Source organism: Ambystoma mexicanum, chromosome 2q (genome assembly GCF_040938575.1).
Source record: "Ambystoma mexicanum isolate Mex_15411 chromosome 2q, UKY_AmexF1_1, whole genome shotgun sequence".
NCBI lineage: Eukaryota > Metazoa > Chordata > Amphibia > Caudata > Ambystomatidae > Ambystoma > Ambystoma mexicanum.
In genome coordinates this window covers 1329727156-1329753428 of record NC_090924.1, presented here as the reverse complement: position 1 = coordinate 1329753428, position 26273 = coordinate 1329727156, and positions in this window count along the sequence as shown.

The window sequence follows — 26273 nt, the reverse complement described above, 5'->3', positions numbered from 1 at the left end:
CAAATTTTCAAATATAACTGGTGTAATTTGCTATGCAAATGTAGCAATCAATATTCTATTTCAATTGCCACCAATTATTGACAACATTTACTTACACAGTACAGACCAATTGTGTTTGCAAATGTTAGTCCTTCATAGAAATGCAACCAACAATCCTGATAACACCTACAGTGTTCATGGAATAAGACAAGAATTGGACTACTGTGCTGGAATGGTAAAATTCACTATAAACTCACAAGAAGATCCAGTATCCTGCTCAGCCTGTCTAACTTGCACACCATCGATTATGTATCATGTATATTTTGTATATGTATCATGTATATTTTGTATATTCTCTAACGTACATTTTGTGACTGTAACCTACCTGTAACCAAATAATGCGCCCGGTTTCCCTCGGGCCTTGTGCGCTATACAAATAAACAAAAAAAAAGGGAATTACAAAATACAAGAATATCTACTGTACTTGCTACAAGTACTGGAAAAACAAAAACATACTTATAATTTCATACATGTGGAAACATACATGCACTCTGTGCAACAATATGCAATATGAACAAATCCCTAATGAAAGTTTTGTGTATGTATCCATACCTAACTGTGAATCCGTTCCATTTCAGCAACTTTTACAAAATGCAAACCATGGCAGATTATGTACTACCTGCAATTCAGATAATCACTCCACCTTACTGATACAAACACATAGTAAATATGTAATATTAATGCTTCTACGTTACAATGCAGATGGTACCAAAAACAACTGCAAGCTGACTGGCTTCACACATGGTCAAGTATCGCTTGGTAAGAAAACATTCACAACAATAGGTATAATCTACCACGCAGGAGCCACAACCAATGCAGGTCACTACACTGCATATATAAAAAAAGAATTGGGGATGGTTTGAATGTAATGATATTACCATTACTCTAAAGCAGAGATTATCAGCACATTTTATAAACGCTTATTTAATCTTTTTAAAACCAAAATGTAATAACTAATCTTTACTTAAACATTAACAAAACTTCAATTAGAAAACTATAAACAGTTAGAATACGCCAGCAGGTATCTAACTGCCCTAAGAATCTATAAAAACCAAACAGATAAATCAATACCACTAAATTATAATAATATTAAACAGTTAAAATATGCCAACAGGTATCTAACTGCCCCAAGATTTTGCAACAACCCAACAGAAAGATTAACAACTTGAGAATATAAATAACAATTATAATCAGTTACAATTCGACAAGTATCTAACAATCTGCAACAAGCCAACATTAGCCAGAAACAACAAGTAAACACTGAAAACACAAAAATAAATGTACTATACCAAAAGAAAAAAAGGTTTTTTTTTTAATCCAACATGGATTTTTTTTTTCCACAGACCCAATGATTTAACAACAAACACAGAAACTGAGCAAATTGCACAGTACACTGGTTTGTAATCTACTAAATATGAGGGTCGAAATGAATAAAAAATCTCTATTATTCAATGTTATAAGTCCTTACAAACTACCAACACTAACATGATCTTTTCTTTTATCACAGACATTGACAAAGAATATATGTACTCCAGTTACCAAACCAAACAGTAAGTATATTATAATAACTACAACTCATAAATACTGGTACATAACACAACCATTGAAGCAAACATGTAACCATACACCACAATGCAAAATGTTTACTTCCATGGATATGTTATACTGCAGTGCTTGTTACCAAACTCTACAACCTTTAAATACAACTCTATAACACAAACATTAAAGCAAACATGTAACCGTACACCACAGTGCAAAATGTTTACTTCCACGGATATGTTATACTGCAGTGATTGTTACCAAACTCTACAATCTTAATGGCATAATGCAGCTAAAACTTCACATACAAACTATACAAATTAAACAGTGCATAAACTGTAGATTTGCAAATATTTCATACATATTTGATTCTATGGGTGTGATCTATGGGTGTGATATGCTGCGGTGGTTGTGGCCAGGGCCTAGAGTCTTGGGTGCATGGCCGAAGGCTGTAGGCCGTAGGCCATGCACCCAAGACTCTAGGCCCTGGCCACAACCACCGCAGCATATCACACCCATAGATCACACCCATAGAATCAAACTTTTTAAACATGCAGCATTGGCATTTTTTATGTCCGCAGACACCTAAAGTGTTCTAAGAACAGTTTTATTTTGCTTGCGTACAGTACGGACAGATATAGTGTCCTTAGGACACCTCCATTTTAATTGCTTAGGGACATGCCGGACACCGGGCATGTTCCTAGAACAGTTTCAACTTGCATGCTGACACTACGGACAAGAATAGTGTCCTTAGGACACCCCTATTTTTGGTAAGTGCGGACATCCCGGACCCCAGGCCCGTTCTTAGAACAGTTTCAACTTGCCTGTGGACAGTACGGACAGGAATAGTGTCCTTAGGACACCCCCGTTTGCCCAATTACAGACATCCCGGACAGCTGTCCGCAGACATGGCAAACACAACAGGGGTGCCTGCCACATCAATGAATACAGCATTTGACCCATCTCTTACTCCCCTACCCTCCCAAAATGCTCTTACACCCCAACACACTTGCCAAAGTTGTATTTGTCCACCATTTGTCACCGCGCTGTACGTGGATGTCCGCGGATCCAAGGTGGCGGGCGTTTCCAAAAATCTGACGCACTTCACGCTCTTCACCATCCAATCACCGAACACGTCACATGTCTGCGGACATGACCCAAGCCGATTAGCCAATCAGGACACTGTCCGTGGAGCGAACAGGAAATGTAGATATCACTAGTTTTTTGTGACCTACTTTTTGGTTGTTTTTAAAAAAACTACTGGACGGATTTTCACCAAATTTACAAAAGCATGCTTTCGGGACCAAGCCGCTGCTCCTGCCCCAAATTTGGTGAAAATCCGTCCAGCGGTTTGGGGTGTAGGCATGAGCAAAGATTTTTCCCCATTCAGTCTATGGGAAAAAAATACGTTTTGGGACCCCCTCTATAACTTTGCCCCCCCCTGGACCAAACCTCACCAAACTTTGCATAAAAATTCAGAGTGGGCCATATAATGCAAAGTTTGGTGTGGATTCGTCCAGGGGGAGCAACGTTATAAGCCACCCAAAAAGTGCTCTTCCTATGGGAATAGCAACTTAACCATAACTACACATAGTATATAAGTATATAATATATATATATTCAATGAAAGAACTTTGTTAAGGAATCGTTATGGTTAAGTTGCACTGATACAAACCTATGTAATTCAATGAAAAACCTTTGTTAAAGGGACGTTATGGTTACAAGTAAAACCGAAAAATCCCAGAGATTCGCCAGTTATGGTAAGCTAAGCAACCATAACTCGCGACACCACCGTGCACTGCTAAGACTAACACCCTGGACATCAAAGATGACATCACAAATGTCTGATGACATCACATGTCAAATACATTTTGACAAAAAGTCCCTTCAAGGAGTTGTGTTTATATTGTTGGTAACAAGATGTCAGGGGTGATCGGGAGACCTATCATGAACTACATAGGTTTTTATCAGTGCAACTTAACCATAACGTCCCCTTAACAACATTTTTTCATTGAATTTCCTAGGTTTTTGTTAGTGCAACTTAGTCATAACGTCCCTTTAACAAAGATTTTTCATTGAATTTCATAGGTTTTTATTAGTTCAACTTAACCATAACATCCCTTTAACAAAGTTTTTTCATTCAATTTCATTGGTTTTTATTAGTCCAACTTAACCATAACGTCACTTTAACATTTTCAAAGGATGGACATGGCCACTTTAACCCCATGTCTTGTCCCTCGTTGTCATGGCCAGAAGCCAGATTGTCTGGATCATGACCTTATTCCATGACCCGGACAATCTGGCCACTGCCCATGGCCACAGGCTACACCTCAGTCACCAAAGGTATATCACTATTTTTTGTACCTACATTATGGCACTTGTCAAAAAATATAACACAGGCACATTTGCAGAACCATGCTTTCAGGTCTTTCCCAATGCTCCTTACACAGTTTGCTGGAAATCCACACATGTTTTATTTTTTCAAAGGTGTCAAATGTATGCAGAAACAATCATCATATAACCTAGCCCCCACTTGACAAAATCCATTCAGACTTTATGCAGACATTTATATCCAGATCTATAATCTTTTTGCAAACCTTTGTGTAGATTTGCCAAATGGCACCACATTTATAAGCCAATATTTTGTGTCCGCCCTCTATTTCTGCCCCCTCTTGACAAAATCCCACCAAACTTTGCAAAAACATGTATATCTAGATCTATCATCAGAAGTGTCCGCGAACACCACAGGACTGCCCTGGGACATCTGGAGTGTTCACAGACTTTCGGGGGATGAAACAATCAATTTTTTGTCTTCTTATGGCCATTTCCAATCCAAACCTCATCCCCCCCACATCCCCAGAGATTGTTTGTTGAGTTTGACACGCGAAATGCTGTTTTATTTTATGTTTTCACTGCGCTGTCCGCGGACCCCAAAAAAGTCAGCGAATCCAAGATGGTGGGCGTTTCAGGAAAACCGACGCATTTCACGTTTTCCCACCAGCCAATCAGCAAGCACATCCAGATGTCAGCAAATTTTCTGGCCAATCAGAGGCCAGTCCGCGGACAGAACAGCCAATCAGAGGCCAGTCCATGGACCGAACAGGGGAGTGAGTCCGCGGAGCAGACATATATATCACACATTTGTTTGCCTTACGTTTTGGTTGTTTAGAAAAAAACTACTGGACGAATTTACACCAAATTAACAAAAGCATGATTTCGGGACCAAGCCGCCGCTCCTGCTGCAAATATGTTGGAAATCCGTCCAGTGGTTTGGGCTGTAAACATGAGCAAAGTTTTTTCCCATTATGTCTGCGGGAAAAAAGACATTTTTGGACCCCGCCTATAACTTTGCCAACCCTTAACCAAACCTCACCAAACTTTGCAAAAAATGGGTTTAGCCACTTAACCATAACTACATATATATATTTAGATATACCATGCCTATGCGCTAGCACAAAGCATAATTGAGGTTAGGGCGAACTTGGCATCTCAAAAATGTACTTTTCTCAATAACTTTCAAACGCTTTCGGGAACAGCTTCATAGTTTGAAAACATGTTTGCTTTGATTTCGTTTTGAACATGGAGTTATTAAGGCCCAAATAACTCATGATTGGCCATGTCGATTCTCTCCATTTATTTGCAGGGACCTAGTTTTCATCTGGAATTGGGGCACTGAAAACAAAAATTGAAAACAGACTCAGACAATTTTGAGATATTTACGTTTGAAATGGACCTTTATATGGCACACCCTCAGAATGAATACGCCTTTTTCATACACAGAGCGTATCAGTGTTACAGTTCCTAAACTACACAATTAACATCTCCTGAAAACTCTCATTAATGGCAAGTCTCAGATGACTTTGATGTCAGTTCTAAGGTGATGGAATAAATGTTCACTTTTCATACGAACCGCACACAAAGCATGCACCAACAGCACATGAACTGCTGACATATGCACCTACGACACATGCACCTACAACACATGCTCCTATGACCCATTATCCTATAACCCATGCTTTAAAGACGCATGCTTCTAAGGCACACATTCCTACCACACACACCCTTATGACACAGATTTACTGCACACTCTTACAACACACTCTAATGACACACAATCCTATGACACATGCTCCTATGACACATGCTCTTATGGCACATGCTGCTTTAACAAGCACTTCTACAACACACACTCCTATCATACATGTTCCTATGACACATGGATCTACTACACATGCGCCTACTGCACATGACATGTGGATGTATGACTTTCAGTATACAATTACCCTTTGATTTCATCAAGTTTATGCATCAAAAATTCATTAAAAATCACACAAAACAAGCTAAAATACAGTTTTTCACATTTACATTGACACACGAGTAAAAACTAAACATTATATGCATTTTTTATTGTTCATTTCTAACTGCTACAACTGTAACCCTTCCTATTAGGGAACTGACTTGATCTAATGTGTATTGTCAATTGACTTATTGTGCAGTGTATCTACATTCACACTGCTATTTTTCAAAATATGTCAACACAGATGTGAACCTGCAGCAACATATGCATTGTTCCAATATGGCCACTGTGGTGGCGTACAGCAACAGCATGCCCTGCAGACTCTGATTAGTTTTGTTGCCCAGCGACTCTAGATAACAAACAGTGGTGCGGGCAGCACTCTCAAAGCTGACTTACTAGTCCCAGTGTGGTATTCCTGAAATCCTGAAAATGATCGGGTAAGAATGAGCAAAGGCCCCAAGGTGTGGGACACTGCCATAAGCGATATAGTTGCACAGCCTAGAAATCTATTCTCGTATTATCTGATGTCCCAAAAAAGGTATTACGGGTTCCACGAGAACATCATGTAATAACTGATTAACCAGGAAGTGTACAACAAGATAAAACTACTTCTGGTACTAATGCTTTAAAACAAAAAAAACAGAAGGTAGACCTGGAAAACTCATCTGTTAACTAGACCATACATCCCTGTTTTGACCTAACAATCACATGATGCGCTCTATTAACAGTACACACTAACTGCAGCCCAGGGTGAGCAGGCTAGTCAAAGGCTGGATTATATAAATGAACTCTCATAAGGGTCCAGCCCCAGCCTAAGAGTATTCATACCACACATACCAATATAGCCATTACCCCAAAGGCCCTAGCAGTACTCAGGAACCTCCAGTATGGCAAGACTGGACGTTTGCTACCACAGAAGCTGTGGTCGAAATCCCACCCTCAGTTAAATGTGCCCATATCTCCATCCAACTTTCCCATATGTAGAACCTGCATGTTTGTGGTTTTTGGGCTTAGGGGAGCAAGTAGAGGGGCTTTGTACACAGTGTTTTCTTTGGCATGGTTTTCTACATGACTTGGCTCACCATGACACTGTGGAAGGCTCAAAGTATGGCCATAGACAGGCATTGTGTCCTTAAGAATGTTGTGCAAATGCCTAGGGTTTTGGTAACAATGACATCAATGAGGAAACAAAATAATGTGAGTTTTTTGTGGTTGCTTTTCTGGGAGCTTTTGCAATCTTAGCAAATTCGAATTTTTGACATGCAACCCCTCCCAATTGTTGTTGGGGCCACAGGGCAGTAATTGTTAGGGCTTTTCTGTCTGTTTTGTCTTGGGCATGGCTTCAACTTGCCCAGGTATATCATACAGTGAGTCCTTCATAGACATATCCCCCTTCTGCGGAGAACCCCTCATCTCAACTCCATCTCCTCTTGGCGTTGTGCCCCATAGAATACAGTTCAGTCCCATGATCAATTTGATCCAATTCTACACATAGCACCTCTAACTTCCTTTGCTTCATTCCTGTGCATCTTATTTAATCCTCACCCTCATCTTAACAATCTACCTGACTTTGCTACACCCTACCACTACTGAATGTTCAATCACCTTCTTTGCCTCTCTGACAGGCAAAGTGCTTTGACGCCATAAGCTATGGCAGGAGGCACTATATAAATGCATGATTACATTACGTAACATCTTTACTCAAATGTGAAACCACCCCTTCTCACCCTACAAATCCTGTTTTGAGCACTTCCCTTTTTTCATGCTGATTCATGGAATTATTTGCGCCGAAAAGCGACGATTTGTGCGCCATTCTGCCCGCAAATCCCTGTTTAACAAATGGGGATTTGCGGGCAGAATGGCGCACAAATCCCCGTTTTTCGGCGCAAATAATTACATGAATCAGCCTCTTTATCCTCATGCATCGTTCCTGCAGCAACCACTTGCTTCAAGCAACAACAAAAAAAGCAATGACGGTTCATTCCTGAAAAGTCTCACTGCTTTATGCAGAGTGGAATAAATATTAAAGTTTTTGAGACGGGGTCAGTTCAATGGAAGCATCTTTTTCTCTATGGGAAAGTGAACGAGAGTAGGATGAAAACAGCTTTTGGTAACAACTTTTGAACTGTTTAACACATTTACTCCAAAATGTCCAGTTGAAGGGACCCATACTACACAATTAGAACTTTGCACTTTGACATTCTTGTTTCTTTATATGTGCAATATTGATTCTAATTGCTTTTTCTGAAGCACACTATGAGATTAGTCATGTATTTATATATTGCCTGTACCAGTTTCACTTAAAAATGGCTAAATTGTTCACAATGGGTGTTGCTTGGGTTTTATATACCATAGAGTCTCTGTGTATTTTTTAAATCTTTCACGTGTATGGGGTTTATTTTAGTGTGAACAAGTGCCTGGTTTGGCATGAAATGCATTTCTATCTGGCTCCTAAACTGAAAAACCTTTTTTTAAGTCCAATAAAATAAATTTGTTTTGTGCTGATCTGTCTTGTGCTGCCTATCCTGTGCAACCCAGATATTGTAGGTGTCTTTCTTTTTTTCATATGTATATATATATATTATATGTATATATAATATATATATATATGTTTGCAAAACACATAATTTTTTGCCGCTGGCTCGCAGAGCACATTTTTGAGGAGCGCACAGATAATTTTAAAATACTCATTTTTGAATAAAGAAAACATTTTAAACGCTTTTTTGTGGACTTTGGTGATCCTTTGACTGCTGGCTGTTACCGTGGAATACTCTGATTAGGAGTGCGACTCATACTTACCTGTGTGAACACACTGGCTTATGCTGGATATATATATATCCCACCCAACAATGAGCTACAAAGGAGGCCACAAGAAGAGAATTAGCTTCAAATGTATTCAATGAAACATTAAAAAATACGATAGGCATAATCAAAAACAAAACTCCACCTTCCACTGAGAGTAATGAAATCATGTTATTGAAGGAATATGAAAAACCCTCCAAGAAAAAATCAGCAAATGGTGGGAGGAGCATTCACTTCAGAATTACATCGATGTCAAAAGAATTCCGAGAGATTTAAGAATATTGACTACACCCTCCTTCAAGGAACAAGATCCTGCAATGTTGGAAAAGTGCGGCGCTGAAACAAACTATTGTTCAAAGAATTTACTCGAGATACTGGTTAAATATGCAGGCAATGATAGGAAAAAAGATTCTAATGAAAAATTGCAGAGATTGAGAGCAAACTGGAAAAACTGAAACTAAGTGAGGATGGATTGAAATTGAAGACGAATATTGAAAGTAATCTAAAAACCTTCAAAGAAGAAATACAACAGAGAAAACAAAAATTCTTGAGGGATAAAGAGGATTACGAGAATGTCCGGGTAAGATGCCCCGTATTGGTACAAAAACTGAAACCCCCAATGAAGAATCTTCAGCCTCAGAATTTGATGTCACGGAAGGCGAAAGCGAAGAACCAACCATTCGGTAAGATTTTTTAGAGGAAATGCGCTTGCTTTGTCAAGATGGGAGGACAAGAAAGCAGACAAGAGGAGGAAACGCACGTGGACGAGGACGAGGAGGAAGACAAAAACAAGCCAGGCAGACAGACAAAGAACTCGGGAAACAAAATCTCAGGGAGATTGCTGCGCTCTGGGAAGTAAATGATGAGACATTACAAGCCAGTCTAAATATGTTGATCATTAACTTATCGAAACACACTCTCACTGATGCAGGGCGACAACTTTTAAGCCTTGGCCTCAAACTTTTGTCCAGCTCCGCAATTTGACTATCCACAAACCACGATTGATTTGGACCAATATGTTCGTAAAATCAAAGTAACCAAATTCTTTGCACAAATCCCGCCAAAGAAGAACCAAAACTGAAAGAAGGAGGGAGGACAGACGTGACCCTGGAAGATCTAGGTGCACTATCCAATCTAACGTTCCTTGATGACATCGAGATTGATCTGGAAGACTTGGAAATAAATATGGAATGGTACAAACCGAGCAAACTCAAGGCAAAATCTAAATTCAATCTACCCATAATAACAGGGAGCTTGATAGAGACCTTTTAGAGCCTTGTCATAGAAGATCTGAAGAAAATAAGGAAAAAAGAATTCAAGAAATGCAAACCTAATATGGTAAATGAATACACCAAAGTTCTCAGGAAATTAAGTCTTCTGCCTAAATGCATCATTAAGGCTTCTGACAAAGCCCTAAATATTGTACTCATGGACAGAGATCAGTATATTCGTGAGGCCAAAAGACAACTTAATGACTGGGCCTGTTATGAGAAATTGACAAAGAATCCAATGAAAAATCCAGAGCTCAAAGTACAAGATTTTCTTAATGAATGGACAGAAAGGGAATGTTGGAAGACCAGGACATCAGGTTCCTTTATAAACCACATTCAACTGTGCCGACGATATATTTTCTTCCCAAAGTCCATAAATGTATCACCAGACCTCCAAGAAGACCTATTGTTACTCTTACAGGATCTCTTTTAGAGAATATGTCAAAATACATTGACAAATCACTTTTTCCCTTTGTACTTACATTGCCATCGTATTTAAGGGACACTAAGGATATTTTGTTAAAAATCAATGAGTTACCATGTGAACCCAATTACATTTTTGGCTACGATGGACGTAGTATCATTGTATACCTCAATGACACATGAGCAGGCTATTAAGGCGTGGGCATACTATCTCAACACTAGATATTTGAATTATACACGACATTCTGAAATGATTTTGACCATTATCCACCTTTGTTTGACTAATAATGTATTCTTATTCAAAATACTTCATACTAAAACAAGGTACTGCGATGGGTACAACTTTTGCCCCTTTTATGCCAACCTTACGATGGGGTTCTGGGAAAAATATGAGGCCTGGAAAGAAGAAAATGAGAGGTTCACAAATTAAGTCGTAATGTGGCATCACTACATTGATGACTTATTCATTTTATGGATATGGACCTCAATGGAATGGACAGACTTTGTGAAACATTTGAATATTAATAATTTCAATCTAAAATTCACAGAGACACACAGTCCGAAAGAGCTGTTCTTCTTGGATGTTACGGTCTTCATAGAAGATGGCAAAATCAAAACCCAGCTGTTCCAAAAACCCACGGGAGTGAATGCCCCACTACATGCTAAGAGCGCACATTGTACAAACTTGATTTGGAGCATTGCGTATGGTGAATTTATACGCTTACGTAGCAATTGCTCCAAGATCGAGACGTATGACCAAAAAAGTAAAATGACAGCTTGGGGCTTCAAGAAACAATGCTACCCCAAACAAATCATAGAACAGGCGTATTTCAAGGCACGCCAATGTGATAGATTGTAATTACTACTTGATCAAAAAAACATCAAAAAGAGTGGAGGAAGCAAAGAAACGACATGCCTGAGATTAATTTATGGACAATCATCCAAGACAGTTAAAAACATCATTCGAAGACATTGAAACTCGCTCATGGTTAATAATGATCTAAAACACCTACTAGGCCCCTACCACAACTTTTCATTTCAGAAATGCAAGTCCATTAAAGATAAGCTAGTGAGCAGTTTCATGGCATCCGAAGCAATCTCGAATCAACAGACTTGGCTTAAACAAAGAAGCAGAGGTTTCTTCAGATGCACAAAGTGCAAGATATGCGAATTTATGGACAAATGCTCCCTATACCAACATCCTGTCCTAAACAAGACTATTACTATTACGGATAGGATTACTTGTGAGCCAGAGTACATTGTTTGAGCAATCAAATGTACATGCAATAAATCGTATACAGAGAGTACCAAATGTAAATTAAAGATACGCATCCTACAGCCTGTCAAATAAATTAAAAAGATTTTGCATACCCCATAGCTAAGCATTTTTGGGAGAAACATGATGGGAAGCTATGTGACTTTTCTTTTTTTGGACTGCAACAAATCAATATTGGACCCAGGGCAGGTAACAGGGAAAAACCTTTGAGGCAACAGGAGAATCATTACATCTTTGATTTTAAGAGTAAAACTCCATCGGGTCATAACATCGATGAGGAACTCTACTTATTTGGGAGAACAATAAGACATGAGTCCCATAGATAGAGTTATCCCCAGATATGGTTTTTAGTCCATTCATGGTGGTATTGAATGCAAATTTACGTTTCTTCCTAGTCATCTTGATGACATTTTTCACTTAATGTATACTCTGTTTGCAAATGGGGGATTAGCATGGAAATGCCTGTACCTGTGTCAATGAAGCAATTATCTTTCTTTTTGTTCTTTTTGTAATATTTTAATAGCTCCCATCATTGAAGTTAAATTGATGGGAGTTTTTTAGATTTAACATATGGCACAATTTTGATCCTCAATATGCAATTTCGCCTCAAGTACACTGTTGCACAAAATTTGACATTTGTATTTTTAGTCCACTAAGCACTGTGTAAGGCTAGATGCAATTGATGATATCAACCAAGAATGTGAGCAACAAGATATCCAATTCGGTTTTTTTAGCATTATGGAGCATACGCTCAGATCAGGATAGTTTAAAAACACACTTTCATTTCCATTGACAGAGTATGAAAATATGGGGAGGAACTATACACTCTTAACAGATTGAATTTGACACTGTGTATGACAATTTTTGAGGGAATTTTTCTGCATTAAGCACTTTATCATACTTCTTGATGATGTAAGTAATAGGAGTTGGCAGTACTTTCATAGCTTTCATATGTTTGAAGTATGCTTCGTTATTTTGCATGATATAATTCAGGAAACTGAAATCTGTATTGGTTTGAAATGCTCATGTAATCGTGTCAGTCAAATAGAAAATATGAGACATGATACCTCTGCATATGCAACTGCATTATGCACTTTATGATGTTATTGTGTGACATGGACATCGATTATTGAACACGCAATTGCATTATGCACTTTATGATGTCATTATACGATTTGAATATCGATTTTTGTACAGAAGATCGCACTTTGCACTTTATGATGCCAGTGGAGGATATGGATATAATTGGCATATGAGATTGCACCCTGCACTTTATGATATCATCAAATCTTTAATTAGAAACATCAGTTGAATTAATATGCAGAGATGCGATCTACTATTTATTGTGGACAAATTGACTTGAGCGTGTTGGGGTAGTGTAATATGGAGTGACTACATCAATGGATAGTTGTAATTACAACCCAACATAGAGCTAATGGGAAGTAGACTGAGTCCTCTTTCTGTCTTTATGGGAATTAGATATTCGAGGAAACAAAAAGCGTGTCCATTGCATGGACAAAATCATGTGACCAAGCTACGAGTTGTAGAAAAACGCGTCATATTCATTGCTGGATCTCCGTTGTTCGTTGGCTGGGCGCGGGCTTCAAGCAATTATTTTAAAGTTATTTTCAACAATAAAAAGGAAATTTTAACATTCTGGACTGAGGTGCTGTCTTTTTGGTGTACCAGAACTTCCATCTGCATTCCGTGAGTGCGGCTCAGATCTACACTGAGAGATCAGTAAAGGCATTTTTGGATATATATATATATATATATATATATATATATATATATATATATATATATATATATAGTTTGAAAACATTTTGTACAAAAGAGTTAAGGTTAAACCACATAATGTCGACAAATAATAATAATATTAAGCTAATAACAATACATTAAATACAAATATATTATATTGACATCAGATATGGTCATCTCAACTCACCCTGTTTATTTTTGCAAAACTTTGTTTTTGCTATGTAGGATTTTGCTATTTTAGTGTTGTGTTAACATTTGTTTGTGTTTAATACAAATCTGAAAGTGTTTTTATGTATGTGTGTTTTAAAATGCATTACGTGTGTACTGTTTTTGTTGGTATTTATATTTTGATCTATTTACTAAATTTTATATAGCACACATATCACATAGTTGTGCATTTTTATGCGCAATATGATAATTATCGTACTTAGAATTGATTCTAACTTTGTAAATTATAACTGCTGTGAATATACTGATGTTATTTGTTGAAGGAAATGTTACTATGTTTTACTAAACAGGATATTTAATGAGTTTTTAGCTGTTTAGTGTATGTTTTATTTTTATTTTATGATTATATTTACTAAGTTATATATTTACAATGATTACATTTAGTTTGTTAATTTATATTATGTTTATATGTAAAAAATTAAATTGAAATATTTATATATGTTTTATTATGGTAAAATGATGGTTAATTTACTTTTATTATTTATAAAATGGTCTTTGTATTGTATTGTAATTGCATATTTCTGGGGGAATTATGCTTGAGTATATCATAATTTAACTTTGTTATATAGTAATTTTGTAATACAAAAATATTGTATACTTTGTTTCAACATTTATTATAGATGCACATTTAATTTACATTGTACTGGTTTCCGATTTTAAATAATTACTTATTTGTATGCGTATAATTGTTAATATTTTATAATAATATTGCAAGCTTTTAAGTTTGTAGGTGAGTTCAGCTTAGCATGATCATTGATTTCAAAATATTATGTTTAGTTTATTATGTTGTTACCTTAACGTTATTATGTCTGATGTTTGTAGACTTGAAGTTTTTGTTGGTTTAATCATAACTGTATTGTAACTGTATCGTAAAACAATTGCAAATAATGTTTACTTTTTTACAGTTACTTGATTGTTTTTGATTTGTATTGGTATGGAGTGAGTGTTTATGCTTCGATTTTCAGGCTAATTGTTTGTGGTATACTGTGATTGTTGGTACCTTAAGGTTCTTAATTCCACTCTTTGTACACTTTATTTTTGTTAGATTAATCTTAATGTTGTTTTTCCCACTGTTTCCACACTTGATTCTTTGTTAAATTAGCGATAACTTGTGATTAAAAACAGTTTGTTTTATCTATAATTTGGGTGTTTTTGTGGAGAGTATGGTGTATGGCATGTGAGTTTATGTAGGATGAGTGTTTGTTGTATGACTGCATTAGCTTATGGCATATGACCCATATGCTTTACATTTACTTAATATATGCAATAGTTTTCATATGGATAGTAGCATACATGTAAGAAATTAACATCTTCAACATGTCCCGGGAGGATAGCTCAGTGGCACCGTGTTTACCTTGGAAGCAAGACGACACAAAGAAACATAGGTCCCCAGGCCACGCTTAGAAACCTCTGGGTATTTAAGCGCGTTATAAATACACAACTAAGACAAAAAGAAACAATAACGCGAATTTAAAAAAAACAATTCCTGAAACAGCGCCTCGATGCCTGCGGGCTGTGTGAGTGCTTTAATAATGCAAATAAATAAATAAATAAATAAATAAATTTAAAAAATGTACCTGTACATTTTGTTTAGATTATGTACATTGATTCAAAGTGTTTGTTGTAAAAGCATAACATCATCTAGTGTATGTGTGTCGTGAGTGTGTAAGAGCATACGGGAGTGTATGTGGTGTGTGTCATAGGAGTGTGTGTTTTGTGGGAGCAGACATCGTAGGAGTCTGTGTCATGTGTCCCATGTCATAAGTGTCTGGGTCATAGGAGCACATAGGAGCGCATGTCATAGAAGTGTGTTAAAAGAGGGAGTATTGCTGGAGCACATGTTGTAGGGATATGTGTTGTAGGAGCTCACATTGTAGGAGCATGTGTAATAGGAGCATGTGTCATAGGAGCACTTGTCGCTGTTTTATGACTCCTATACATATCAAAGCTCACATTATAATCAAAAGTAACTTTGATGTGAGTTTTCAATACATACAAGAGGGATGTATAACTTTTACAATTCGTACTTGTATGCAATATACATCTCCTGAAAACTGACATAAAAGTCAGCCCTAACTTTCATGTGAGTTTTCAGGAGATCTAAATTGTGTAATCTATGAACTGTAATCCTCATATGCCTCTTTGTATAGTTTGTGCACATAAATTACATCTGAAAACTAACATCAAAGTCAGCCTTGATGTCCGTGTGAGTTTTCAGGAGTTGTCATTAAGTAATCTATGAAGTCTGAAACTCATATTCCTCTTTGTCCACATTGCAAAATTTGACAAAAAGGCCGCTGGCCATGACCTTCAGGCCTTGAGGAAGATATTGCCTAATTCTTGCAATGTGACCACTGGACATGGACGGTGGGATCAGGTTAGTTACTCATTTGGCTTCTAGTTTAGTTACTAGGGAGAGGATATGGGCTGCAGCCTTCCCTCTTTTGTAATAATTGGTGGGGCATGAATAAGACAGAGATAAGATGATTTATCACAATAAAACCCTTCAAAACCATGAAATCCCTGGGTGTGGGAAGAGACAGCCATCTCGACTCGAAGACCATTTCGTTTTTCAGCCCATGAAAACATACATGACATCACAGCAGATATTAATAATGAGATACATAATTACACCATGGAGACATCTGGGGGAGGGGGCTCATGCTGATTTAATAAACAGTTCAAAAGTTTTAAGCAATAGATTTTTTCAAAAATAAATGGACTGAGGTTTCATCTTTACACAACAGAGTTTATGATAGCAAAAATGAAGTTCAGCGGGACCATCCAACCAGAAACCATCAATTTATTTATGCATGTGCATCATGCAGTACTCATTGAATTCAAAAGTAAAGAGGCAGTCTTCAGCACTAATTCAATTTAAAAAGCATATCTTTACACAATTATCATTAAAAACATGTCTAGATTAATTCTCCTGTATCCCCGGCAAACAGTCACCCGAAACTTTTTGCCTCACAGTGGCATAATCATGGTAACAAACAGAGTTTGCCTAGTGACATTTTAAAATCAGTTACGTCACACTGTAATCAAACTAGAGCAATTTCATAGTGAACAATTCAGATGGTATTTTTTTTTTAAAAATTGACAGCGCATCGAGACTTTCACTTTAATCAAGCTACTGTGGCAATAGTATACGGAAACTCTGCAACTGATTCGACATGGTCAGATCTAAGAAATCCCATGTTCGTCAATGTGAATAGGGGACATTTTATGAATAGTAAATGCTAATTACTTTTCAATTTCTACCATCTTTCAGTGAAAGAAGTGTAATTAAGTGAAATCTCCACTATCAATTTCTAAGATTGTGTATACTTTAAATAATGCCAAATCATACACACACCATTGTGCAAAAAGGCAATCCATAGTCAACAAAATGGGTGCCCCTGTTTTACCAAATCCCTCACAGATGGCACCACTTCCCTAGCCACTCAGACATCAGAACTAATTGAACCATGACTAAGTTCTCCTCTTTAGCCCCATCGCACTCTCCCACATCAGCCGTTAACCAGACCCAAAGGTCTGTAGTTTTTCAGATCTTGGGATCTTCCCTATAGATAACATTTTTCAAAGTGTTCACTGCCAAATCCATAGAAATCCATAGAAAGCAGATTGACACACAGTAAATGGATACAACGATCTGCACCCATCAAAACCACTGGGTTCTATTCTGCCTCGTATACACACCAACTAATGATCACCCTTCTTATTGCAAAGCCACACTGAGTGAGGCCACTACAATTGGAATAAGGATGCTGTACAAGACCTCTTACATTGCATTAAAGGCAAATAAATCCATGGAATGAATGGAAGAGACTAATTACTTTACAGCATTTACAGTTTGGCATTAAACCGGCATTACAGCCCCGGTGTTCCGGAAAGTCAGGCACCAGAAAACCTAAATCCCCATACCCATTTGAGTCCTATAGGACTCAATTGGTATGGGAACATTGTAAGCACCAGCACCGTGTGCAACAGTGTTGCTGCTTCCATGTAAGTCTGTGAGCGGGTGCCGTCCCGCCTGCTGGGTCAGACCTGGAAGGGTATCAGGTAATAATATCGCCATATATATGGTTGCCGTAAATAATATCGCCGGGAAAATGTCGTGGCGATATTATTTGGGTGACCATATATATGGGGACAGGGGCAAAAATAAAAATGAAAAAAAAAAAGTTTGGGACAAGTTTGGGGTGTCCCCCGCATGTTCCATGCAATAATGTTGCCACAAAAAACGGCAATTTTTCGGTGATATTTTTGCATGGCGATATTATTGTGGCGACATTATTACATGGAACCCCTGGAGGGCAGGACGGCAGCCGCTCGCAGACTGAGTGTGCTGGACCGGTAACAATGGTGCCGGTAGTCTTACCCGCACCCTTGTTACCAGACCGGCAAACTTGTAATGAGGCCATATGTATCTTAGATTGGATCACGGTAACAACCACATTAATTTCCTTGCTATAATGATACATGGGGCAAGTGGGCTCAACATCTTGGTAGTAAAACCTCTTCTTAAACCCACAAACAAAAACTACCTGCTTCCATCTCAAAAACACGTGGGACAATATCCAGGATTTTGCTGTGGAGAGTAAAAAATAGCAACCGTAGTGCTTTGCTTGAGTAAAGTAATAAAACAAAAAACACTGATAGTTAAGAGTTTTTCGGCACCTTCTGAAATTTGTGTAATAAGACAAGAAAGGTTGTAACAAAGAAGTGGCCAAATTTTGGAAGACGGAAAAGTCTGAAGGACCAAATAATGAGGAATGCTATCAGAAAAAAACAACCAGCCACAAATAATGAAGTTTTTTCTGAGGTTTTGCAGTCTCTGGCAGTCTGGTTTGCTGGTCTGTTTTCAGTTTCTATTGGAGTGAAGGAGGAGCTTCTCAACAAAAACCTTGCCACAACGCAGAGCGTTAGCAGAGTTTTTGATGAGGATGTGCAATCTCTGGCAGTCTGGTTTGCTGGTCTGTTTTCAGTTTCCATTGGAGTGAAGAATGAGCTTCCCAACTAAACCTTTGCCGCAACACGGGGTGTTCATGGAGTTTTTGCTGAGGTTTTGCAGCCTCTGGCAGTCTGTTTTGCTGGTCTGTTTTCAGTTTCCATTGGAGTGAAAGAGGAGCTTCCCAACAAAAACCTTGCCACAACAGAGCTTTTGATGAGGATTTGCAGTCTCTGGCAGTCTGGTTTGCTGGTCTGTTTTTGGTTTCCATTGGAGTGAAGAATGAGCTTTCCAACTAAAACTTTGCCACAACGCGGAGTGTTCATGGAGTTTTTGCTGAGGTTTTGCAGTCTCTGGCAGTCTGTGGAGGGCTGGGGGCCAGGGAAAGGTCACAATGACAGACCCGAACAAAGTGGCTATCCACTCAATCTACTCACCAGAAGAGGTGATATTGTCAACTAAGCTGTCGAGGACCTTAGAGCAGCGCCTACTAAATAAAAATGGCAAGGTGAGTGTTGGCGGCGGCACTGTCTTGAACATTGACATTGACATTGACATTGAAACTGAAATTTACACTGCCCACTGTGAACAATCAGCTATACATGTGAGTCGGGGGGTGGGGCTAAACATGCCTCAGACTAACCTTTGCCCATTTAACATTGAGGTGGAAGTCATCGCGAGTACCGGGCAATACATCGACAATTTGAAGGAGGTGTCTTTAATGTTGAAAGACTGGGAAGCAGCAGTTGAGGAGAGCGAGCATATCCAACAGCACTCAAGCACCTCCTCCAACACCACTCCCAATACCACTGACAACAACACAGAAGAAGAGGTGGTGACCCCCACCACTCCTCCCTTTACTTTACGCTCTGTAACAAACCACAGACTTCCTGGTTCCCCAACAATCAGGATACGAGCCCTTTCAGCAAATCTATCGAAGGTCCATTCTGGCCCAGTTTCTCAGCAGCAGCCTTTTGTGGGCTTGATCGATGACGAATGCTTGTCCACGTCCCCCAGTGTAACCTCTCCAATATAGTAGAGGGGGAGAGTGCTACAAATACTGCTCAACCTACCAGGGCAGAAAGTAATCTAACACCTGTTCTGCCTTCTTCAGGGGAGGGACGCCCATAAGAGTGGGACGTAGAACCAACTTTAACAGGACGCTGCAGTAAAGAGTCAAGCAAGTGTTCAGCCAACACTTCAAGAGAGCTAGTGGAAACTACAAAAATGATTAACTTTGGCTTCTCAAATGTCGGGATGACATTGCTGCCACCCTTACCATCTGACCAAAAAGAACTGAAGACGAGGCCCAATAACTTGACACAGGATCCCATTGACAGGCTGACATAAAAAAAACACTAAATAATAAACCTCGGTCTAAAAATGATGTTAGCCCAACCAAGAACTATTGCACCATGTCAAAGTCTATCTGGCACCCCAACAGGCTGACTTCTAGCAACATGCTAGCTAACCAAAAATTATTTTACCGGAAACCCAACCTTGATAACCACATAAATTCATCCACTCAGTTAAATCATCAAATTGAAGACAAGGGCGAGGTATTGCATTGTGTGTTGTTGAAAAGCATGAGAAACCTAGAGTCGGGAGATCTAATCCAAGACGCTATTTAGTTGAACAAGACTGCCACCCTAGTTAACAAAGGTGGTCCAGTGCATAACGCGGCACAAGCAAATCACGTAGTAGCCATCAGAAAACACAGATCTTGTACCACCGAGGTGCAAAGAAGGATATCGCAAACTCAGGCACAAAGCTGTCCACCGGAAGTTAGGCTGTGTAGTTTACCAAATGCTATAACTTCCGCAGTTGAACTAGGGTGCCAATGAAAGGCCAAGGTTTACTTCAAACTGCGGGGACGGGGTTTGGGACTCCTCTGATGATGAATTACCGATCCAGCTTAATAAGTCAACGTCAATGTCTACAAATCTGCATCAGGCACAGGACATCATTGGAGCTAGTGTCAACAACGGGCCTATGCTGGGCATTGACACTAACATGATAGAAGCCCTAACAATCACAATTGGCCCTTTCATGAAACTCTATGAATGTCTGAGTGACCAACTGAAATATAACACCACAGTATTAGATATGCTACACTCCAAAATACTATTTGTGAAAGGCTTTAAAACAGCTATACAAGAGAACCTGGAAAAGAACACAGTGCAGACCACGAATATACTACAAAGCATCTTGGATCCGATTATTGCAGAAAAAGAGAAGCGTAGACTAGGAAGACATGGCCACTCTAGAGGAAAACGAGGACAGTGAGGCTGAAAAGGATCTCGACAAAGATGGAAATGTAATTGAGGTTGAACCAGATGAACCTAGTCCGCTGAATCCCATTTCCGAAATATCAATTGTTGCTATAACCAAATCTATACTGAATGGTACAAGATCGGTATCCAAAGAGTCAACTATACCTTTAAAAGAATATGATTTATTCACCAGGAAACCTGAGACAGTGAAGTCAAGTTCAGGAGAACCAGCCCCAGCACCTACCAATGTCAAGGAGCATTAGAGGGCCACGATGGGGAAAGAAATGCAAACAAAAGACGCAACACTGAAAGAAAACAAAAATGCAAAAGTCCCACCTAAGCCAAGATCGAATGAGAGCAAATCGTTTGTTAGAAACTTGACTTTACCAGCTAACATCGGTCCCTCAACATCAGACAAGGGATTACCCCAAAAGAATGTGAAAAAGGGCTCAGACCCCATGGAAAATAAAGTTCCACATCAGGACGATGTACGACTGCCTCCATCGCCTTCAAGTTTAGACATAGCAGAGGATTTAATGAACATATCCATCTACACAATGTCAGATAACGAAGACATGGTGGCCAACAATAGTCTTTCAACTTCTCGCGACGGAGATCAAATAAAGCATGTCTCCCAAGACCGTTCCCAATCTGTGGAAGTAAACAATGGGGATCTGGCCAGTGGCCAACACAAACTGGAGAGTGAAAGCATTGCTGAGCATACCAGAGAACATAACAACAAATCAGCCGCTCTATTCAAGCATGGCCTATTGCAACAGGAAGTCCACAATTCAAGGAACATAGAAAGGGGTGAGCTGGACAATAGCTGTAGTAAACCAGGTCTGCACTTTTTAACCTTGAAAGATAAAAGAAAGCGGCATTAATCGATATAATGAAGATGGTTAATGGATATAACCAGCCAAGAATCAATGAAGATTTCAGGACAGGTGAACAAAGTGGTTGACCTGGAAGCTGTTACTGAGAAAGAGAAATCAGACTACAGGTAATTTCTACGAACAAACACATTGACCCGACTGTGCTCGGCCCCAATCGATAAGTCATAATCCATCATTGTCACCACTCTACAATAAGCTCAGAGAAAGGAAGAGCAGGTGAAGCCATGGAACTCAGAAACAGCGATACAAATGCATTTAAAACCCTGGAACAAAAAAGAAAGGTCATTTTACAAGGTGGTGAGCAACCAAGATCGTAAACCCTTAACAAAAGAAACAACTTGGGAAACTGAAACCTTGCTAAAAACAAAAGATAAGCCTCAAGAACGGTATGTAGAGAACACCTGGTTATTTCTGGAATGGATCCTTCACATCAATGATGGTTTGATAATGAACCGAGCTAACGTGTTGAGATTGTTGCACCATAGCCCAAATCTTCGATTGGTTTCAACAAATGACCTGAAAATCACTGATTTCCCCGGAAGAAGACCGACTGGACATGGTGATCATTCACCTGCCCTCCAAATTTGTTAAAAAACAACTATTAGATGAGGCATCGCATCTGCTAAATATGGGTTTTGACCTAAGAGAGTTAACAGCAAATAAAGATGGTGGGCAAGAAGGCGCAAAATGGAGACTGCGTGCTCCAACCTTGGGTGGTGTCAGATTAAGAACGGTGCTTAGGGTGTCAGACAGACAGTCCGAGAAGCACCTTCACGATGACAATCAAACAGGGGCGTGTCCCAACAATAGAGACCTATCCGTCACCATTACGGTGGAGAGCAGTTAAGCAAGCTACCGCAGTCTCTCACACAAAGAAGACAAGAGGGTTACGCCAGATGAAGAAAACTGGAGTTGGCTGGCAGAGGTGCTGGCAACTAAAACCAGTAGATCGTAATAGCGCAAGCAAATAAAATTAAAGATATTTCCAATGGAAGTTGGAATACAAGAGGTTTCAGGCACCTTTTTGGACAGGGGGACCTGGACCACGACTCCTATGACATGATCTGTCTGTAGGAAACGTTGATGAGGAGCGTGCCTATTTTAGTGGGATACATGGGCTACCTCAACCCGGCTGTGAAAGGCCTCAAGGGTGGACCGATGTCTGGCTTATTGATACCATTGAAGCAGGTAGCAAACTTTGAACTATTGACTTTGAAGAATCACAGCCCGTATATCCAGGTACTTACAATCAAGGTGGGTGGGTCAGATCCTTCAAGACATAAAATACTGATAGTATTCAACAATTCTCCACAATAATTATGGATCTCCTGGTAACGGTAACGAAAAAATGGCTAGACTCCCACATAATACTCTGCGGTGACGTAAACATCCACTGCTTTCACCAAAACAAATGCCTCATAGAGAATAGAAACCTAGCTGCGAGTGAAGTGTAAGAGGCTTGATGTGGAGAGAGGACTTGTCACTGAGAACTATTCACATACTAAACGGAAACACTAAGGGCGACTCTCTGGGTAAAGTAACATGGAAAAATGTTACTTTACAAGGCAGGACCATGGACTACTTCTTTCTTTATCTCAAGTAACATGCTAAAGTATGTAAAACATCTAGTAGTCTTGGAAACCTGGCAGAGTGACCATAATATACTGAAGTTAACCTGTTCGGCCTTGAATGGGAAGCTGATCAAAAACTACTCTACAATATTGGGAGTGGCTCTGGGGAGAAACTGACTAATCATCTATCCCAAGATAATCAACCTGTTGACTAATAGATTCAAAGCACAGTTGAATCAGGAAAGGCAAGTTCCAATAGAATAAACACTATACTACCCCAAGCTGATGATGGACTTCGTGGAATCCAGGAAACTGGACCCAAGATGATCATGTTCACAATTGTACACTTATGATCAAGTAGCGGCAAGGAGGAAAAAGATCCTTAATTTAAATTTGAGGTGCCTTAAAAAGATGGATTCAAATGACGCAGTAACCATCAGCAAGAAAATGAAACAAAATCATTGCAACTGGATTCGATCCCGGAAATATGAGCAAGATTCTGAAAATCTCTAAGAAGTATTGCATCCAAAAATGTGAGTGAAATTTGGCAGATGTTTTCAGTGTCCCTCAGAAGGCTCTATTGATCAATGCAGTTTCGGCCAGTACCTGGGTGGACCACTTTGCCTCTTTATTCCAGAATAATGAGCGGGTAACATGCAACATTCAAACTCCAAGTCATGAAGGATGGACCTTTGAGACCACCAGAGACAACATCCTCATCTTAATCAACAAAGCCAGTAACTCAAGGGACCCTGGGCCTGATGGGATATCAAACGTAATGCTAAAGAAAAACCCGGAGTAGTGGGCATCCTTCTTGTGGGTCCTATTTGATCACATGAAAAAATCAAGGCGAGAACCACCCTCATGGAAAACCTCAATTATAGTCCCAATTTTTGGCTCTGCTGGACGTGGCAGGGAAGATCTTTGCGGCACTAGTCCTGCAGGGTCTCGCAAAATGGAGTACGAACTCAGAGAACTAATACATAAGGCAATCTGGCTTTGTCAAAGAAGTGGGCAGCGCCCTGAACATCTTCTTGATCAACATCTTAAAAGGACGTGTAAAGGAGAAGAAAGCTACTAAATCCCATCTCGTATTCATAGACTTGGCCCAGGCTTTCGACACAATTGACCGCACAAAACTCTGGTAGAAGCTAGAAGAGTGGAAATGCCCCAAAGACATACTTGAAGCCATAAAAGACCTTTCCACTGGGACTTCCTTAAGAGTCAAATTGGACGGGGCGAGGGGTCTGCTTTCTGAGCCTATCATGACCATAAAGGGCTTGAAGCCAGGTTGCTCTATAGCCCCAGCACCATTCAACCTTTTATCTCTGATGTCCACAACACCTTGAAGAAAGCGAGAAGCTTAACACCGAAACGAGCTGGAGACCATCTTGATAGACTACTGTATGCAGACGATCTTGTCCTTATATTTCAAACTCTGATCAGCCTGCAAAGACAACTAGATGCTCTTCAAGTATACGTCCGGGACAATGGACTTAAGATCAATGGCAAGAAATCCATCATAATGATAATGGAAACAGCAGGTGGCAGAGGAGGAAGCAAACACTCCTGGTTCCTGAATGGCGAGAAGTTAACTAAAGTAAGTTCATTGACTTACTTGGGAATGTGCTTACATGTTAGTATAAATTACGCCCCAATAGAGGTCATCTTCCTAAGCAAGGAATCTAGCTGCACATGCACAGATAATTTTTAAAAAGTACTGCAAATATCCAATCTGCCCAATGCTGTCATTCTATCGTATGAAGATGGTGCCTATCCTTACTTATGGTGTTGAAGCAACAGTATAGTCCTATTGGAGGGCCTATTTTGAAAGAAGGTCTTAAATCTACTAAGAGGTATCCCAATCCAGGCCATAAGAATGGAGCTTGGCTTAACCTCCATGTACACAATGGTGGTTTGGAAGTGCCTGGCCTTGTTCCGCAAATGCATACTGCCAACGCCACCATTGGGCTATACATTACTGCAAGCTGCTCTCTTGGAAGGGTCAGAGGGCATGCTGCAAGAATGGAAGCACATCTGCACCACAATCCTAGCGGGTCTAGAAACTTCAGAGGAAACATTAATAACCAAACCCAATGGTGTGAAATGCAAGCTGTGGGCTCAAGACTGGATGAAAACGCAGCAAGAAAGGTTGACCTTCAAATTTTACGGGAAAGCCCAATTTGAAGCCCGCTCGCTCAACTCACTTCCCAAATAACTGTTAAAATTCCCAAGTAACCATTACTGTGCGCAGTTTATGAGCTTTTGATTAAATCTCTTCCCAACTAGTGAGATTTTGGGTGTCAGGTTAGTGGGGAACGAAGAAGAATTCCTTTGTAGACTGTGCACTCACAAGGACTCTAAGGAAACTTTACAGCATTTAGTGCTATTTTGCTCAGCAATAACAGAACAGAGGACAAAATGGTTGAGAAAATTCATCAACAACCAACCCTCGATATTGGCCGACCAGTGGTGGATCCAACTGATACAGGGGGAACGAATATCATTGACCCTGGCTGTGATGAACTTGTTTAAATAAATGTTCATCCTAATAGAAAGTCTACAAACCACAAGGAACGCATTAGGGTCGTAAAACGTTCTTTTTTAATTTTGTATTGGAGGGAAACGTGTGCTGATGATAATGGCTCTAATTGGTAAAAGGTTTTTTTAAAGCCAAATACGAATACAAAAATACATACATAAATAAAGGAGTTGTTGGGTCTTGAAAGAATAAAGGAACATGCTCCATGCAGCTATTGTAAATGTTGTAATTTAACCTCAAGGAGTACAGAGGTTGATATTGGTCTAAACCCGCCCTGGAAACATGCATCTTTCTCTAACTGTAATTCGTGTTTATGCCATTTGGTACCCCTGTGATCTGCTGCACATAGTGAAAACAGAGAGGAAAGTGCACACAAGAATCACTGAACATAAGAGTTGCAT